The sequence below is a fragment of the Gobius niger genome, assembly GCF_951799975.1.
Source record: "Gobius niger genome assembly, chromosome: 6".
NCBI classification, from domain to species: domain Eukaryota; kingdom Metazoa; phylum Chordata; class Actinopteri; order Gobiiformes; family Gobiidae; genus Gobius; species Gobius niger.
This window is the reverse complement of record NC_136857.1, coordinates 32,210,271-32,229,202: the sequence shown is the minus strand read 5'-3', so window position 1 is coordinate 32,229,202 and position 18,932 is coordinate 32,210,271. Positions and strand designations below refer to the sequence as shown.

The 18,932-nt window shown below is 43.8% G+C and overlaps 1 protein-coding gene across 2 annotated transcripts in view; it reads left to right on the top strand.

The window, feature by feature from the left end:
• The first annotated feature begins 7,839 nt into the window (after positions 1–7,839).
• LOC306964150 (guanine nucleotide-binding protein G(I)/G(S)/G(T) subunit beta-1) overlaps positions 7,840–18,932 on the top strand; it is a 28,408-nt gene continuing 17,315 nt past the window's right edge. Inside the window, exon 1 of one of the 2 annotated variants that reach the window (XM_079558069.1) lies at positions 7,840–7,967. The gene's annotated coding sequence lies outside the window, so the exon portion shown is untranslated. Of the gene's footprint in view, positions 7,968–8,039; positions 8,117–18,932 lie in introns of those variants that run through there. The other variant, XM_079558070.1, reaches the window with a different exon arrangement.

Sequence of the window (18,932 nt, the reverse complement as noted above, 5' to 3'; positions counted from 1 at the left end):
GACGTCAGTGTGTGCTCTCAGTCACGCAAAACGACCAAAGATGTTGTTAGCATTTGGCCTCTCCCAGCATATTCCTCTAGTTCCACACGGGGTGAAGTTAGAAGTGACCAAGCTCTTCCAAGACCAGACAGGTACGGATCAACTCGTCTAAGCTCAGGTAAGAACATATCTCAGCATGTAAAAACGGTGGCCTGTTCCTTTAATGATTTCGAACGAGGCTTTGACCTAAATGTGGTCCATGGGTTGACAATTGGTCCTGGAGCATCCTAGAGGCCATCGGGATGGAAAGCAAATGTGCCAAGCAAACCACCCACATGGCCGCTGGATCACTGAAAGGTCGAATACACGCAAATATAAACCTTTTTTTCCCCAATTATAAGTCGCACAGTGCCCCTTTAAGGTCCTGATCCAAATCCACTCTTTTATTACCCACTATCAAAATAGCGTGTTCTGTGTCAAGCTGCTCATTAGGAGCATGTTATAAATAAACACATACATAAAATAACAACCCCTCCTGGAACCGCCACCTTAACCTGGTGGAGGGTTTTGGGTTCTGTTGTCAGGGCTTTGTGCCCCTGGTAGGGTCTCCCATGACAAACAGGTCCTCGGTGACAGGTCAGACAAAGAGCAGTTTAGAAGCCCCTTATGAGAGACCAACAGGCCCGGTTAGAACCATGAGGCCATCCCTCTGTGGACCCACCACCTGCAGGAGGAGCCATAAGGAGCCAACAGCTGCCCCCACGACCCGGCAATGGACAAGTAGAAGAAAATGGATGGATGGATGGAGGGAGGGATAGATAAAATAACAAATAGCACTGACTGTATTGGCTAACTGCTGATCAGCTAGACACATTTCTTTCCAACATCTTTCCCAATACTCGTTGTGTCGACACAAGCTTTGAGGCACTCCAAGGCTCCCCCCCACCCCAAGAGGTCCCTGGACCCGACTTGGGCGTGAGGACTTTGAGAGCCTCTGACCTAAAGCAAATGTAATCGTCTCCTCGATCACCTGGTGCTCTATCGATGGAGCTCTCTCCGGTGAGAGCGGTGCAGACGGCGTAAAGCCCGGCCACTCCCCGTGTTCTCGGGGGAGGGGGGCCACTCCGTTCCTCTGTCTCCAGGTTACGCCTTTCACACTTGTCCCCGGAGTGATGCCCCACTGTCCCAGCGCTCAGCCTGCGTCCCTTCAGAGAGAAACAAGGGAGGAACACCTCTCTCAAGACAAGTCAAATCACTCTATTTACTTAGAAAGGTTAACACTGTGTAATCCCGAACAGATTTATCTTTGTGTGTTTAGGTTTTAAGGCTGAGGCTGCTTGTGAATAGATTGAAACTATTAATGCAGATTACTCACGAGAGTTTACTGTATATGTTTTCATATAAAGATAAGGCATTTTACTCATGAAAATGGCCAACATTGCCAACATTTTCAGCCAGGATCAAGCCTGTATGTAGGCTATATTTCTCCCGTCTTTAGCCGCTGCTGTCTCCCACAAAGGAAATGACCATATTGACCTGCCTTTCGTGCAACACGTGGATACCAAACATGTCAGTATTTGTGAATGAATACTTCCTGGATAAATCTCTGGCTCAAAGCAAGAAAACATCCTAAAATAAGTATCGTATAGGGAAGGTTTTTTTTCTTTTTAAACAGACTGTTCTCCTAGAGTTCGGCCTGGACTAGCAGGGATCAAAAGGTTCGAAGTCATGACAAAACCCACCCAGAATTATCTAGGACAAAAAAAAGGAAAAAACAAATAGAACACTAGGAAAATTCAGGAGTCAAAGATTAAAACAAACCAGGACAACCAGTTTTAGCCCAAGAATGAACCAGGACAAAACTAAAGGGATAAAACAGTCAAAGTCAAATTTGGAAGAGCAGCGATAAAGAGCTCCATGTGGCTCTGGTTGGTATCGCTCATGTACAGATTTTATTTTTATTTTAATCCTCTATCCTATCCTATATCCTCTGGACTCGGGAGTCCCAGGAGGATTTTCAGATATCCTCAAGTTGGGACCATAGACTGTCAAATTAAGAATGGACTTATTGTGGCCGACTGTTTCATGTAACCATAAGGAAATGACGACTGGCTCTGGAAGTTCCTGGCTTCTTAAAACGTTTTGCCCATCTTTAAGCAATCCAAACCTGTCTAGTTTTGAATTTAAAAATAACGGAAATTTTCGGGCACCCACTGCGACCCATCACTACAGCCAAACTCCAAGGCAAGGGTCAAATGCAGTCGTCTCCCGGCCAAAACGGGACACTTGATTAAACAGCCAACAGAGTCTAGTGGCAGAGTCCAGTTTGGAGAGGCACAGGAATCTTCTTTTATTATTATTTACAGGATAACACTAATACGGGAGGACGGTGGGTAGTTTTCCAGTCAAAACGGAACACTTGACAGCTATGTCTTTATGTCATTATTGAACGCAAGCTTGTCATTCTCAGGGTTCCCGACCCCGACTTTGCAAACCCTTGTTCTGTGGCATTTACACTGCATTCCAAATTATTATGCAAATGATTTTCTAAATTGTCAACTCAAATGAGAGTCAGCATAATTTTCAAGTCTTTAACTGACAGAGGATCATTTAAATGTGGTTGAAAAAATCTCGCAGTGATAACAGTATTTTTTTCAAAAATGAATATAGTAAAAACCTCAGAATCTACTGTTCCAAATTATTATACAGCTCATCGTTTCAATACATTTTAAAGCTTGTAATTAACTGAAATTTCATTTGTTGAATTTGTCATATTTACTGAAATCAAAAGCTATTTCAATCAAAAAAATCTTAACAGGTCAAGTTATATTTTACCATAGGAGCCCTTGTGTGATAGCAGCTTCAAAATTCTTAAATCCATTAAACTTGTGAGTTTTTGGACAGTTTCTGCTTGGATTTCTTTGCAGGATGTTAGAAGAGCCTCCCAGAGCTGCTCTTTGGATGAAAACTGTCTCCCACCCTCATAGATGTTTTTTTTGTTGAGGCTCCAAAGGTTCTCAACAGAGTTGAGGTCAGGGGAGGAGGGGGTCCACATCATGAGTTTCTCTCCTTTTATGCCCATAGCAGCCAGTGATGCAGAGGTATTATATTAATAAAGTGGAACACCCTTTTTCAGTAGTTTTTCCCTTGACAGGGCTTAACCTGACAACAGATCATCCCAGGTCTCTGAGGTCAATGTCAGTGATTCAAAGAGCCCTGAGGCACAATACCATCCATGAGTTTCATAAAATGCAAAAATGCAATTTGCATAATAATTTGGAACGCAGTGTATGTAGCCTACTTTAGGAAGAGTTCTAAACAAATATAATTAACCAGGACTACATCTGGGTAGCAACTCCAAACCAAGACAAACCGCTCGTAACAATGTCCAGACTTGATATTTGCAAGACTACACCCGGGCTAAAACAGCTCTGTCTGAAGCAGGACAAACCAGACTGTGCTAATCCCGGACTACCCCAGGACCTTTAAGTCCATGCATAAACAGTACATGAGTTTGATTAATGATCCACACACCGCTACAGTGAACCCAAGATGGCAGTCATTTCCTGATCTTACAGTGGTCCTTTCTTATGGTGGACGCTGTAATCTGTAATCGTGGCGGATTTACAGACTTATGCCCTGCTGTGATGGAGCATGTTCCTAAAAGGGCATAAGGGCAGGATCTTCACTGGAGACTCGGACCTCGCGGGACCTGTAGTCGTAGCCAGTGCTGGGGAGAATACTTTCAAATTGTATTTAGTTACTGAATACTGAATACTTGCCTTAAAATGTTTTTTGTGACGTATTCCGTTACTTTGTCTAATCAGAGTACTGTATTCTGAATACTTTGAATACTTTTAGAATACGTTCATATTGATTGTCATTATATTGGTCGGGACAAAATATTGGATCGGACTTGGATCGCAATACTTAGTGCTGCAATACCAAGTATCGACACTTTATCAAGTATTGCAATACTTTCAATACTTGTTTTTGGAGGCATTTTTATTTTATCATACACATCTTTGTTTTACAGTAACAGTTACAAAGCACTTTGTTACATTTTGTGTTAATGCACTGTTCAATCTAAACACTTCAGTAAATGCCAAATTGGACACATGACTTTTTACACATTTTAAGGTAACCATATCCCTTATCATAATTATTTACCGTATGGCAATACGTATTGGATTGGCCCCAGGGTATCGTGATATGTATCGCATCGTGACAAAAGTAGATCGCCCCAGCCCTAATAAATATGGTGCATAATTTCAAAAATAAAGACTACGATTGTTGGAACACCTGTTATAAGATAAGATAAGATAATCCTTTATTGATCTCACAACGTAGAAATTCACTTGTTACAATCGGCATTCAATAAGATCACTCAGAGTGTGCAAAAACATGTGCGTGTGTTTTCTACTTAAATAGCAGAAAACGAGGTTTCTTATCTACAATAAGTAAAGCAAAAACTCTTAGGGGGCGGAGTTATAACAATAAGGGAATAAAAATAAAGAAAAATAGGATAAAAAACAGGTTATATAAGTAGAATATCGGGGTGTAAAGTTACAGTCCTAGTGCAGGTTGTCAATAAGTGATGCTGGTACAGGGAATAAAGTGCAGCTGATACATAGCTTATTGCACATAGTTTTACAAGGGGGGGTTATTGCACATGTTACTTTACAGTCTTATTGCACAGTCTAACAGCAGTGGGGATGAAGGCACTGTGGTAGCGCTCCTTCTTGCACTGAGGGTGTCTCAGTCTGCCACTGAGAGAGCTGCACAGCTCTTCTACAGTCCCGTGCAGTGTGTGGGAGGTGTTGTCCATGATGGAGGTGAGCTTGGCTAACACCCTCCTGTCACTCACCTCCTCCACAGAGTCCAGGGGGCAGCCCAGGACGGAGCTGGCCCTCCTGACCAGCTTGTTCAGTCTGTTCTTGTCCCGCTCTGTGCTGCCCGAGGCCCAGCACACGGCAGCGTAGTGGAGAGCAGAGGCCACCACAGAGTCATAAAAAGTCCTGAGCAGAGGCCTGCTCACTCTGAAGGACCTCAGTCTCCTCAGAAGGTGGAGGCGACTTTGGCCCTTCTTGTACAGGGAGTTGGTGTTGTGGGACCAGTCCAGTTTATTGTTGAGGTGAACACCCAGGTACTTGAAACTGTCCACCTCCTCAATGTCCTCCCCCTGGATGTTCAGCGGTGTGTGCGGTAGTGGCTTCCTCGTGAAGTCGATCACCATCTCCTTCGTCTTACTGATGTTCAAGCACAGGTGGTTGCGCTCACACCAGTCCACAAAGTATATGATGTACTCCAGGTCGTTCCCCTTAGACACACAGCCCACGATGGCGGAGTCGTCGGAGAACTTACCATTAATGATGAACTCTTTAACTCTTGTCAAAAGCACAGGAGCAGATACAGCATCATGTGACACATGTGCAGTGTTTGTATGAACTGTGGTATAAGGCGATTTAAATCTTTATTTTACTTTAGGAGAAAAGCAGGTCAACATTCAAAGTTCTTTCTTAAAGGGATATTTCAGGATTTTTGACATAGGGCCTCATTTCCTAGTTATCCAGAGTGTTGTTAATTTCTGGAGATATTTTTTTGTAATTTATGCAGTTCTTCTGTTTGGAGAGCTACGTGGCGCTAGGCTAGTGCAAGGCGAGCACATTTCTACGATATCAGCTAGCCTGAATTAAACAGTCTGACCCGCTCCACAGTGCACCTGAGGCAAATCACTTATAACGCCTCAAAATGCGATCATTCATGTGATGCAAGGTCAGTTATATTCCAAAAAATATTCTAAATTATTCACAGACATTTATATGGTTAGTCTGGTGTTATAAGTGATTTGCCTCAGGTGCTCTGTGGAGTGCGTGGAGTGTTTTTTATGCAGTGTAGCTGATACCATAGAAATGCACTAGCCTAGCACCACTAAACTCTTCAAATATAAGAACTGCATGAAATACAAAAAAAAATATCTCCAGAAATCAGCATCACTCTGGATAACCAGGAAATGAGGCCCTATGTCAAAAATCCTGAAAAATCCCTTTAATAATGTTGTGCATATGGAGCTAAAATGTAATGACTGACACTGGGATGTTTCCCTTGATATTTGAAAATTAACTGTATTCTAAATACTCTCAAATGAAAGTGTAACTTTACCAGAATACAGTTACTCAAAATGAGTATTCTAAATACGTATTCTAAATGCAAGTATTTAGTTACTCCCCAACACTGGTTGTAGAGTATTGAGGGTTTGTAATTTAGAAATTTTGGTTTGGTATATGAAATTTTCACTCTATTACTTTTTTGTGGGTAAAGTATGTAAGGACATGTTGATAATCTAATGTTACAGAGTGTTTTTTTTGATCAAAGCAATTGTAGTTTGGATATTTCTTGAAGACTTACACAGACAAATAATAAATGATTTCAAGTTTCTGTTTCCAGGTTGCAGAACATTTTAGAGAGAAACAAATGAGTAGGATATATGTTGTGAAAAATCTTCCAGCTAATGTCTTTAACGATATCACTAATACAATACTGATCTTACACTGGTCTTACAGTGATCCAGGACCCCGCAGCCGTGCGTCGTGACGCTACAAAAACGTGGGGTTTCCCAGAGCTCAGAGCAGGGTTACCGCGCCGTAGTTGCCAAGTCTGCTCATTTTTAGCGACTTTGGGCTCCTATTATGGAAAATAAACTTCATTATTCCTTTTATACACATTTTCTTCTATCTCACTCGCCCATTTATTTTACACTCTTCCCTTAACATTGACAAACACTGAAATGAAACTGTGATAGTGACTCATGCCTACATAAGAGTAAATGTTTGACTCCAGATTAATTGTGGGCTGGTTGCTCTAGTGGATTTTAATTTTAATTTTTAGGTGCGCCAGAACATAACTCAAAACTATCCTTAAAACACTTAACCGGCACTAAACCAATCTTCGGTACTCTACGTTTTGCATGTAGGCCAATAATAACTTCATAGGATAAAAAAATTAAGTTGAACAATTTGGAAACCTGAAATGTATTATATATAAATAATAATTAAAAAAAAAAAAAAAACTCAATCATGGAGCATCGAATGGAGTAAAACGTTGTTGGAATCTGCCAAAAAAAATAAAAATAAAAATAAAAAAATAAAATAGGAAAAAAAGTGAGGTCCATTGTTACAAGAAGAAATGACCACCTGAATATTGACCAAGAATTTACAGCACATTTATACAAAACAAAACAAAACAATGCATTATATGAAAAATGTAGAAGATTGAATTGATTACTGCATTATTTTAAAGAACTGTAGTTGTAGAGTGACATCTTTATCTCCCTTGCAGGATTTTCTGTTCACAGACATTTGGGTAAAAACAAAAGGATGGTAACGGTGGCTCTGTTCTCTTGTGTGTTCATTAATTACTATTTTTTTTAATTAATTATTTCTTTTGCTTAAATTCGGCTTGTAAGTTAGGCTACTTGTTCCTATACGGCCCGTCTTGCATACTTGCCTCGTCAGACCTGGCAACCCCGTACCGCGCCCATCTCCCTGCCGCTCCTCCGCGGTCTCTCCGCTTGATGCTCGGTGCTCGGTGCTGCTGATGGCCGCAGGAAGACGCCGCTGAGCGCTCGGAGAGAGAGACAGAGAGAGAGAAGAAGGTCCACACCGGGGGAAGGCTCGCGTCGGTTGGGATTGTCGCTTCTGTTGGATATAGCCTCTTTTTTTTTTTTTTTTTTGAAAGCACATTGGGGGACGTTTAGGGACCGTGCATTCGTCGGTGGACAGCGCCCAGTCTGTGTGTGTGTGTTTGCCGGTGTGTCTCCCCCCCTCGGTGGGTCTAAAAAACTGGGTGCAGGGGAGTGGCGCTAACACGGTTTCGGGGCTAAATTAGCTACGAAAAAATACGGAGAGGAAGCGACTTTTTTCTTTTTGTTCAAGCCGCTTACGGTCCATGTGAGAGGAGCCGAGGAGGAGGCCACCGACTGAACGCGGGTAAGGCCAGCCCAGCTCCTGTTGCGAGTGTTTGTGTGAGCGGCAGTGGTGGATGAACCAAGGGGTTAACTCTGCTAGGTTCCTCGTTAGCTCGCGTTAGCTTGTGGCTAACTAACTAGCTCCTATTTCCAAGAGAGTGAGAAGTCGGGGTAAGTGACACGGTAATAACGCACTCTGTGTGTATTCCCGCCTTTGTAAATATGTCGTTAATGCATAGTTTCCTACGACATTTTCCCCTCATAAAGGTACAGCTGAATACGAGGCCCAAGTCTGGGGCGTTTACTCCCGAGTCGAGGCCCGCTCCGGATATATCGAGCTAGTCGGGAACACGGCTAATATTTCTGGGACTTCTGGCACATTCCGTACACATTCCATGAAAACACACCAATGGGCAGTTTAAATGTAAAATACCGGAGAATATTCACACCAAACAGTTTTGCCTTAGCGTTACATGTATTTACCAGCAGTGTCCTGGTAGCTAACGGAGTTAACTTTCTCTGCTGTTCGTTTTCTTATTTGCTCATGTTAATCTACAACAGTGTTTGTTTGCGCCTCATAACATGGTGGGGCATCAATGTTTGCGTTAAATGTAAATCATTCCGTCACCAATTCTCTTCGCACAGACTCGCGGACGGTGCTATCGCCGCGCGCACATAGGGTGGCTCTACAATTTGTCAATAATAAATAGGCCTACGAGTTTCTTGTCGAAACGAATCCGAAATGCCTCGGAAATCGGGACGGGCCGGTAAACCGGCTCCGCTCTGGGGGTTTGTTGTGACCGTACAGTGTCCCGTGTGACGTCGCTTTGGGGGTTAGTTGTAGTGATGGGGACGGGTCAGTGGGTCAGCGGCCCACCCCTCCATGTGGGACGGACTGACCGGACACACGGCTGCAGAGTGCGGGCCGAAAACACGGGGGGTGCACGGGAGCACTGACCACGGCAGACGCACCATCGGGGAGGGTGCATGGCCTCTTGTTAAGTTTGGGATGGGGTGAATCAAATGTTACAGAATTCCGCCATGTTGGGGGGAACTATCAAGCACTGTCCATAGACTAGCTAAATATGATAAAGTGTGTTAGCTGCTGGGTCACTGTAACGCGCTACTGTCTTTATGTGAACGATGACGACAAACTCCATTCATTATTATGGCCAGCAGTCCCAAAAGAAAACACGAGCTCTGTTGAAACTACGCGAACTGTTTCGTGTCACGTCTCTTGGCAACTATCAGAAATATGTGATAACGCGCAATAATCAGATGCATTTCTGGCTGAGCAGTTGGCTGAAGTACGCCTTGAGTTTGGCGGACGCACACGCTGACCTAGTGTGCGTTTAAGTGCAGCCTGGCCTCGCTAATGGGATTGTGTCAATCTGTTTATGTGCGCCGGGGTTTGGGCCATAGCGGCCGCGGCGCGCGTACTAGGCCCACACGTCTATGTCGGAGGGCTGTATTTGCACCTGCAGAGCCCGTATACGGGAGCCTCCAGCGTCTGCGAATAACAGCACCTCATATAAGCACGAGTACACAGTCCGGAGAGTGTGGTCTAATTCAGAATCTCTCAAATGGGATGCGCCCTGGCTGGAAGTGTTAGCCCTGCCTACGCCTCCCTCCACCGCGGACGGGATGGACAGGGCGTAAACGGAGTGCATATCTGTACTTTTAATAGGGCCGATCATTTGCAGTTCGAGGCTCTAGAGAGGTGAATTGATTTGGCATCGCCCTTCCTTCCCTCCCTCCGCGTCCCCGACTGAATGAGTTCCTGTATTCAGGCCTGAGCAGCTGCAATGAACAAGATGGCGTTCGGAGGCTTCTGTACGGGCGCCGTTTCCCCACTTTGAGAGAGACAGATGCCGAACAGCGCAGGCACGCCGCTCGCTGTGGGGGCAGTGGCTGTGATCCGTGTGAGAAGAAGCCTTTAGGTTGCAGTGAAATTGCCTTGTTGTGTTTGGTTACGGAGAGGCGTGACTGTAGTTCCCCCCCCCCCCCCCCCCCCCCCCCCCCCCCCCCCCCCCCGCCACTTCTGTACTAGCCTGCTGTACGCTACTTGTGCTCACAGCGTTATGGGACAATCCATTCAAATGCTTATTACAAAATCAAAACATAATCTGCGCACATGAGGCCTTCTAGTGTGTTAGCGTGTGTGCGTTATTATTAAGCTCCTATGAAACATGTTGGATAATAGTCTTAACTTTTTAATCCGGTGTATGGCTGGCCCTCCTTGGGATTATCGGGATTTGTTGACTGATACGGCCATTTTCCCCACAATTACAGATGCGCCTTAACGCATCTCTATCACCTACTGTTTCCTGCATCTTTGTCCTCAAATTGCCTATAAAGTGCATATATTTTTTGTTTTTAAACCATCATGTTCAAATCTGCTTACAGTTGGTTATTGTAACGTGTATGCTATGAGGGAAAATGCATTATTTGATAACTATCTTGAATTAATGCAATAAACCATTTAAACAAAGTAAATTCCCTTGAATTTAAACAACTAAATTCAAACAAACAGTGAATTTAGTCAAAACAAGACTCAAAACGACCAAATTTGGATCCATACAAGGCTATTATGGAACTAAACAAGAAAATGTCTAACTTAAACTGACCTTTTGCACATATCTAACTCCTTGTGACGTACCATTGTGATAATCATAAATTGGCGATATATTGTGTTTAGAAAAAGACTTCATTCTTCTCTTACATAGTCAGTTTCTACTGAGGCTGTATTTTTGCCTTTCAGGTGAGGTCAAAGTAGGCCCCTGCTTTGAATAGCCAAAGCAAGTACGGCCGACGCGCTCGCCTGACCGCTACCAAACCGTAAACCGTGCACTGAAGTTTGCATATGCACCTCCGATGTCCCGCTCTGTGTGTGAGCTGCAGCCCTCGCATTTGCATGGCCAAGGCCTTCTGTGAGCATATTTGAATGACCAGCTGACATTCTGCAGAATTCATGACACAAACAAGTAGGGATGCACAAAAGACAAATGTAATCATATTAATAATAAACTATAACAGTTCTCCAGCACTAGCAGAGATGTTTTTATCCTTGTGACTAGTACAACATTGAACATTGGACGACTTCCCTGAGACGACTTCACACTGGAAAGGTTTTGAAGCATTTTGATGTGCTATGTCACGTTGTCGTCGTGTTTTTGTTTGTGTTTTTGCTTCTTTTTTTTGTGTGTTCTGTTGCTTTTTCATCACATTTCTCGTCAGTTTTTCATTGCATTCTTGTCACATTTTGGCGGCTGTTTAGTTGCGTTATTTCACACTTTTGTCATGTTGTTTGGCGCTCTTTTTGAGGCTTTTGTGTTAGGTATTTGACACTTTTTTATTTTGCTATTGTTGCTTTTCAGACACATTTTTTTTTGTTCTTCCTCAATATATCGAGCTTCAAATGTTGTTGTGGTGACGGGCCTTGATATGTGCTCCTGTGTTAGCATGAGCGTCTGCTAGCCCCTGAGCTGTGCTGCTGCCTGGTTCAGCTCTGCCAGACCGGCTTCATACTGCACCTACACATCTCACACTTAAGTTTGAGCTGAGGAGAGCTCTCCTTTCTCTCTGGAGTGAGTCCTCAAAGCTTTCCTCCTGTTGGACTGCTTAAATACAGCTGGAGGAGCTGCTATTTCACTTTTATTTAACCAGGAGGATCCCACTGAGAATAGACGAGATTGGAAAGCTCATTTACAGAGACCTCGCCCCTGAAGGGACCCTATGGTTTGAGTCATAGGGGATAGCGCTTCATACGGAATTGCAGCCGAATCAAATGGCTACGACTGTAATTATTATTGTTGTCCTGTAATAGCTTATGCACACAACGGCGTCTCCTGTCTCTATGGGGTCCTATTGTGTTCCAAAGCTGCCCACTGAGTATGGGTAATGTTGGGATTCTTGTATTACTTTAGCAGTTTATATGTCACTCATTCAAATGTTAAAATGTTTCACCCAGAGGAACCCTACCCAGCCCCCAATCACAAGTGTCGCTTCCCTGATTTGGACACTTCTAAAGGCAGTGATAGTGAATTAGATTTGTTTTCCCTTTTTTCTGTGGTGTAGATTTTTTCTTCTTTAGCCCCAGGAGTTTGTTCTAGTTTAATGCAGTTAAGTGGGTTACGGGACCTGGGGCGCTTCCTTTCACTGGAGCCAGTCTAGTGAAGCCCATAAGGACCTCTTTATGAATGTACCAACTGACTCTAAACAGGTTATCGAAAATAAGCCTGTATTGTAAACACCTAAAGGTGACATATTTGAGCTTTAACTATATTAAAACCTTCCTTTTTCACTCATGTAGTTTTGAGTGATCCTGTTTAGTTTGGTTGTTTCTACTGCTGCAGCGCTCTGATCTGTATTTCCTGGATTTTGCTGCGTGATGGAAAAAATCCAAAACGTATCTCCTTGTTTTAAAAGCCCATAATCCATCATTGGATCTGTTCTGCATTCAAAGTGTGTTCATCATCGCATCGCAGTTGTGCTCGCCGGCCCGTCAAGTGATTCAAGTAATACCTTCTCAGATCAGTGTATTCACTGCGTTTTTAAAACGGGCCAGCAATGCCCTGTTTGTGAACATCATCATAGAACTATTATTATTCATTTAAAACATGAAACTGCCAACCACAGCCCTGATATCACCATCGCTCATATTCATTTCATTTCATTTTTCACCGCCTGAAAAGCCTCCACATTGGTGTTTGCTGCGGAGTGTAGCAAAACATAGCATTGACTGTGGTCGCGATCGGCTCCTGACTCTAGCCAAGATCTGGAGTTCACATGCAAATTATATCGTGTGTTCAAATATTCACACTGGTGGATTAAACGTGAAATGGATGCAATAAAACAATATCACATCTTTGCGATATGAATACTGCACATGCTAAAGTTGCATTAGCGATAATTTAGCGATATTTTCTGCAGCCCTAATGATGTGCGTGTGTTCTCCACACAACAGTGTGTTCATGACACACAAACTTGAGTTTTTAAGATGACATTTATTGTGTGTCGCAATGTATAACAGCAGTTTCAGAAATATATTTACTAGGGCTGGGACGATCCACTCTAGTCACGATACTAAGGGGCCGATCCGATATGTATTGCGATACAGTAAGTAATTGTGATAAGTGATGTGTTTACCTTAAAATGTATCGATACTTGGTATTGCAGCACAAAGTATTGCAATCCAAGTCCGATCTGATATTTTGTCCCAGTCCTAATATTAATTGTTAAAGCAAAAAAAAAAAAACGACATATTGTAAATTATACAATTCGTATGGCAGTGGTATTATCTGTCAGAAATATTGTAATGAGGTTTTTTATTGAAAATGGTGCGTGAAGCCATTAAGCTGCGTACAGACCAAACGCTTTTCGGTCGTCAAAAACGCGCCTAAAGCCCGTAGTTTGAACGCGTGTGCTTACCTGAAGTCAGACGCTTGACACAAATGTCACCGACGCTCTGGCCGCACGTCAGCATGTGTTCGTAGCGCTACAACAGGCATCCTCGAGGCCCAAACACATTCCCAGCGCAGATTCAGTCACTGAAATAGTATCCTTGCCACCGCTTTTAATCCCGGGTGTTTTGATAAAGAAACACTGATGTGTATCTTTGTAAAAGTCCCAGAGCTGCTGTAGCTCCTGTTCACAATGAAGCTAAACCTCCAAGACCTGTTTACATCTGAGGGCCGGCATAGCATCTGCCCCGGTGGCTCAACTACATTGTACGTCACTGTTGGGGAAAGCTCCTGATTGGTCGACGCTTGCAAATTTCTCCAAAAAAAGTTCAACATTTCCCAACTCTAGCGGGCCGCGCTGGACGCCCTGGAGGCGCGTCAAAAGCTGAATGCTTCAAAACGCGCCGCACTCGCTGCGGGATATTTTGACGCTGCCTGAGGCGCCTCCTCCATTTATTTTCAATGTAAACCTGACGCTTGGCCGCGTTTGGTGTGAACGTACCTTTAGACTGGACTCTTTCAACATGAACTCGTTTGGAGGGGAGTCTTGGAGCTGGAACAGTTAATATTACAGTCTTCTCATGGGCACTCAAGCTAGAGGTCGACCGATATATTGGGCCGATATCTTTGGAACCGAAAGTGATAGACTTCCTGTTGCATTGGAAGGAGCACAATCCGAGCTTTAAGACGAGCCCTTCCACAACTTCCTAGGCCTCAGGGAGCTGAAAAACTGAGTCACAAGTTTGTACACCTTGGATGGTATTTTATTTATTTTTATGTTGCAGACTTTTGCTTATAATTTCAAAACCGTCAGAGATAGAGACCCATCGTTTTTTTGGTTTTGGAATCTGCTGAACAAGCTTCCTCGAAATTACCTAAACATAAAAATATAAATATATCAGCCCTATGCCCCAATAAAGCGCCCCCTGCTGTCACAGTTCAACAAAACATTTAGACAAACATTTTGTTGGTCGACCTCTAATTCAAACTAGCTCCAAGTTGTGGAGGAGTTTACTGTCTCTGAGCCTTTTTCCACAACAACGGACAACAGCAGTGATGAACTGCAGAGATGTAGTGCTCAAGTTCTGGACGAGGCCTTGTGACTTGTTTTTTGAAGTTATTTCTGGGACTCGCGACTCGGCGAACATCAAACTGAGGACTTGGGACTTGACTTGGACTTGCACTACCAAACTATGCATTTTTTTATATCGTATGTAATTTCTGCTTTTTAACTGTGTTGTGAAGCACTTTGTGGCCTTTGTCTGTGAAAGGTGCTATATAAATAAAGATTACTTACTTACTACTTTATAGACATGCTTTTGAATGATTGTATTAGGTTCAAAGGTTGAACAATAAGGACTTGATCTCAAAATCGTGAATTGGCTACATCTCTGATTAACAGAGGGTCATAAACAGATGAGAGTGAAGCGGCCAATATAGAAATGAAAACCTCCTATTTTCTAAACCTATTTTTGCACTTTGTTGTGCCTTCAGTTTCATTCAGCATGTCCGCTTAGTCCGTCTCCCTGCACAGCGTGACATTTCTGTACACAAACCCTGGCCCTCTGTGGAGATGACTCCAGGCTGCCGTGTGTTTGCTTCTAAAAGCAGCCTTTTGTCCCGTAAGTATGTGCACATGCCCTGACCTCCGCAGGGTGCACCAGAGAGAGGGAGAGTGAGAGAGAGAGAGAGAGAGAGAGGCTTTTAAGAGCCATCCTGTCCCACCACTCCGTCTGCCCAGGCCCCTTGTCTCTGCGCCTCTCTGACCTGGTTAGGTTTATGGACATTTACCATGCATCACTTCTCCACAGCACCACACCAGCTCGGAGCCTTTTGAGCTTTTATCCATGTAAAAACAGAATAGTATTTAGCCTCATTCACAGTTTTGTGTACTGTGTACTTTGGTCATGTCTTATGCTGCAATTTTCAAGTGGACCCCTGAAAATCATTGCTGTCTGGATTAGTGATTTGTGAAAGTGTGTTTTCCCTGATAGATGAAGGCTTGATGTGGCAGTATAGTAAGTGATTGTGAGCGGCGTGTGCTGTGGCCACATCCGCTCCGGTTGTGAAACAGAGAGGGAACACCCTGAGCTGCTGCTGCTGCTGAGACAAAGACAGTAGTGCTGCTCTCAGGCAGGAGGGCCTGAATAATGTAGAGCACTTTCACTGCGCCCCCCCCTGCCCCTCCTCTCATACAGTACAGCAGCATCAGCCGCACTGTTCGCCCACCTCCACTGCACAACTGCAAACCTCACACTTTTGAGTTGATCATCATTTGCCTTCCTTCAGTGCCTTTTAAACCTCAGTAAAAACGTCTTCTGCTCCTGGAAGTTCACACTTCACTGTGATTGGTTGAACCGCATGTCAGTTGCTCAGAGTGCGAGTGTAGAGCTGCTATTAGCAATCATTTTGAGCAGCTAGTTGGGGTGCTACTGTTCAATACCTCAGACAATGATACACCCTTGCATTGCCTCTGTAAGGGGTATATAATCTGTTATTTCACTGTCCATAAAGACAGGATCTCCTACATGAAAGTGAGTAACATCAGCATGCCCAACTGCCACGCCACTTGCCAAACAAGCCTTTAGGTATCACCTAAAGGCAACCAGAAACATTTTTTCGGTTTCGTGCTTCCAAGTACATTTATTTGTACTTGAATTACATACACGCAACCACCGTGTCACCAAAGCGTTTTTGATCTGAGATGGTATTACCCAGAGCTAAAATGGTCCTTCTAACGGCCCCCAGGGCCTCAGCACTCCTGTCTGAGAGGAAAATGGTCCTGTGGTGCAAAAAAACACAATTGCATTTATTAGACCCATCCTTCAGTTGCACTCAGGCAGGAAGACCCACATGACGGCGTCACCACACACATGTCCACATTACCCCATCACTGAAAGCATCCTGGCCTGCACATTTCATTCTGACAAAGGGAAAGCCCAATAGCACCGTCTCCCTGGTCACAGTGTAGGTGGAGATGCTGGTCTCCTCCCCCTCAGCGCAGGTCTAAAAATAGCCCACAGTGCGAGTGGCTGAGGAGGGAGCTGCACTTCTCCTAATAGACCACACCTGGCAGCACTCGGCCTCCTCACAGCGCTCTCTGCCATAGAACACACACTGGAGTCTGGATCTCTGCAGCAGGATGTTGTCCTGAATGAGGCCATTTGTGGCCTTTGTGTGACCTCTTATTCATCAGCACAGTAGAGCAGCAGTTAGCACTCGTGCTTCACAGCTAGAAGGTCCCATGTTCAATTCCCACCAGAGACTGGGCCTTTCTGTGTGGAGTTTGCATGTTCTCCCCGTGTCTGCGTAGGTTTCCTCCCGGTACTCCGGTTTCACCTACCACTAAAAACATGTACAATAAGCCAGGATGAATGAGTGTGTTTGAGAGTGCGCATGGGGTACGACTGATGGAAATTAGCCCAAGGCTACAATCTGGTGTGGTGTGTTTACATGCATGAGTCCCCTGTATGTTCATTAACATGCACTGTCCTGACCAAATTAAAACCAATGCCCCTGAGAGTGTAGGTTGGAGTGATTCCTGTACTTGAGTAAAAAGAGATTTGCATACATTTTCATTATTTAAATACGGTTACGTGAGTAGTTACATGATCCAAGTCCAGTTACACAAAATTAAACATATGGATTTTCTAAGCAGATTAAAAGGGGTACTATATTGTAAGGTGTAATAACACCATGGGCGCACTACTGCGCACACGTCCGCGCAGTAATATCTTCAGAATTCTTTAGGAGTGAAGGATGTAACTATACTTGGATCGTAACCATATTTAAATAGGGAAACCGTGGAAGAGCTTGGTAATTTCTATTCAAAGTAGAAAGTACAACTCGATCAGTTTAAATCAGTGTTGGGAGAAACAATCAATTAAGCGTCTGTACGACAACAGGACGGGGACAAAGCTTCTTCCTTGTGAGTTTGGATCCAGAGGAATATGCTGGGAGAGGCTAAAAGCTAACAACATCTTTGGTCTTTTTGTGTGACTGAGTGCATGTACAAAGACTGATAAGAACATATCTCAGTATGGAAAAACAGTGGCCTATTCCTTTCATCCTTAAAGCTGTTAAATCTGGCTGTTTCTTCTTCTACGGTGTCAGCACATCGTTCTGTGCTTCCTGATTACACTTGTGTCATTGTTCAAACCCCAAAACTGTCCTCCATCATTTTAAAACCCATAATCCGACATTATCTAAGTGTGTTGCACGCATTGTTGGAGCTGCTCACACGCCGCATCCAACCTGGAAGTTATTTTTGAAGAACATTATTCCTCTAGATGCCAGCAGGAGGAGCCTGAGTCAAGATTTTCACCTGCTCTTTTGCCTGCATTTCATTGTCACCATTTCTTTGTGTAACTATAGGTCTATGTAGGTCTTACAGGGACCTATTTTCATATTATAAAACGTAAAATATCAAAGCTGTGGCTCCCAAAATAAGTTTTTTACTACTACTGTAGGCTCCATATGCATGACAAAAAGGCATTGGGGAAGATTTAAAGATTACTCAAACATGCACAAGTGGCTCGATGCTTAAAAGCTCCACCCAAAAAAAGATATTGCACAATACCGCCCGAGAGCAACCCAGTGTTTATGCTCAAATGGAAAGTTAGCCGGATTAACTGACGGGTCAAATAATCCTTAAAACGTTGTGACCTCCCACTGAAAACTTGAATATCCAAATTGTCGGCGCTCCGTTGCACAAGATGGCGGCGGTGAAAGTGCTCGCCGAGGATTGGGGTCATCGAGAAGGCCACCTCTTTCAGGATCATCAGCAGCTTGTGTCTTAGCCGGATTTACCTGGAGGAGCTGAATCAACTGTGTCCCGGGATTACCGCCGTGACATTGAAGACGAGTTTAGCACCCAGAGGCGTCGGCAGCACCAGTCCCAGCGCAGACTCTTCTCCAGGCGCTTTTAACCGACTCCACAGGTGGATTTTGGCGCGTTTTTAAGGCTCCAACTGTGGTATGGTCGTCACGCAAGGCCCGCTTTGGGAGGTCTCTGACCAGACGTTAACCGTGTCTCTGCTCGGAGATTAGGGCTGCTTTTCGTTTGGGAAATAACGATCGCTTAGGTGCAGGGCGACACAAGTGCTTGAAAGTGTTTGGGAGTAATTGTGGCGTTTTCAAGGTTGAAAATGGGTCCTGTATGTGCTTGACTTTGTTGTTTTTATCTTGGCGCCGTCTTGTTCCTTCTGCTGAATCAGTTTGAGTGTGAATGGTAGTTTTCTCAAAACTCAATATCTGCTGCACTGTAATTTGTTGCTTATTTGGAAAAGGAACTTTTTTTGTGATACAGTTGTAGAATTCACTTTTCTGTTTATAATTTAAACGGTTCAGAAAGCTTTCTTGTTTCTCAAGCACTAGTTTTATCTTGTGTGCATTTATTTGTTGCATACGACAGGGTTCATGTTTTGTCATTATTGCCCAGTTTGTTGGGATAATGTAAGTGGGAAAGTATGAAGTTGTAATGTCTGATCCAAAAGTGCGGCACACAGACAAAATGCTGCTCTCAG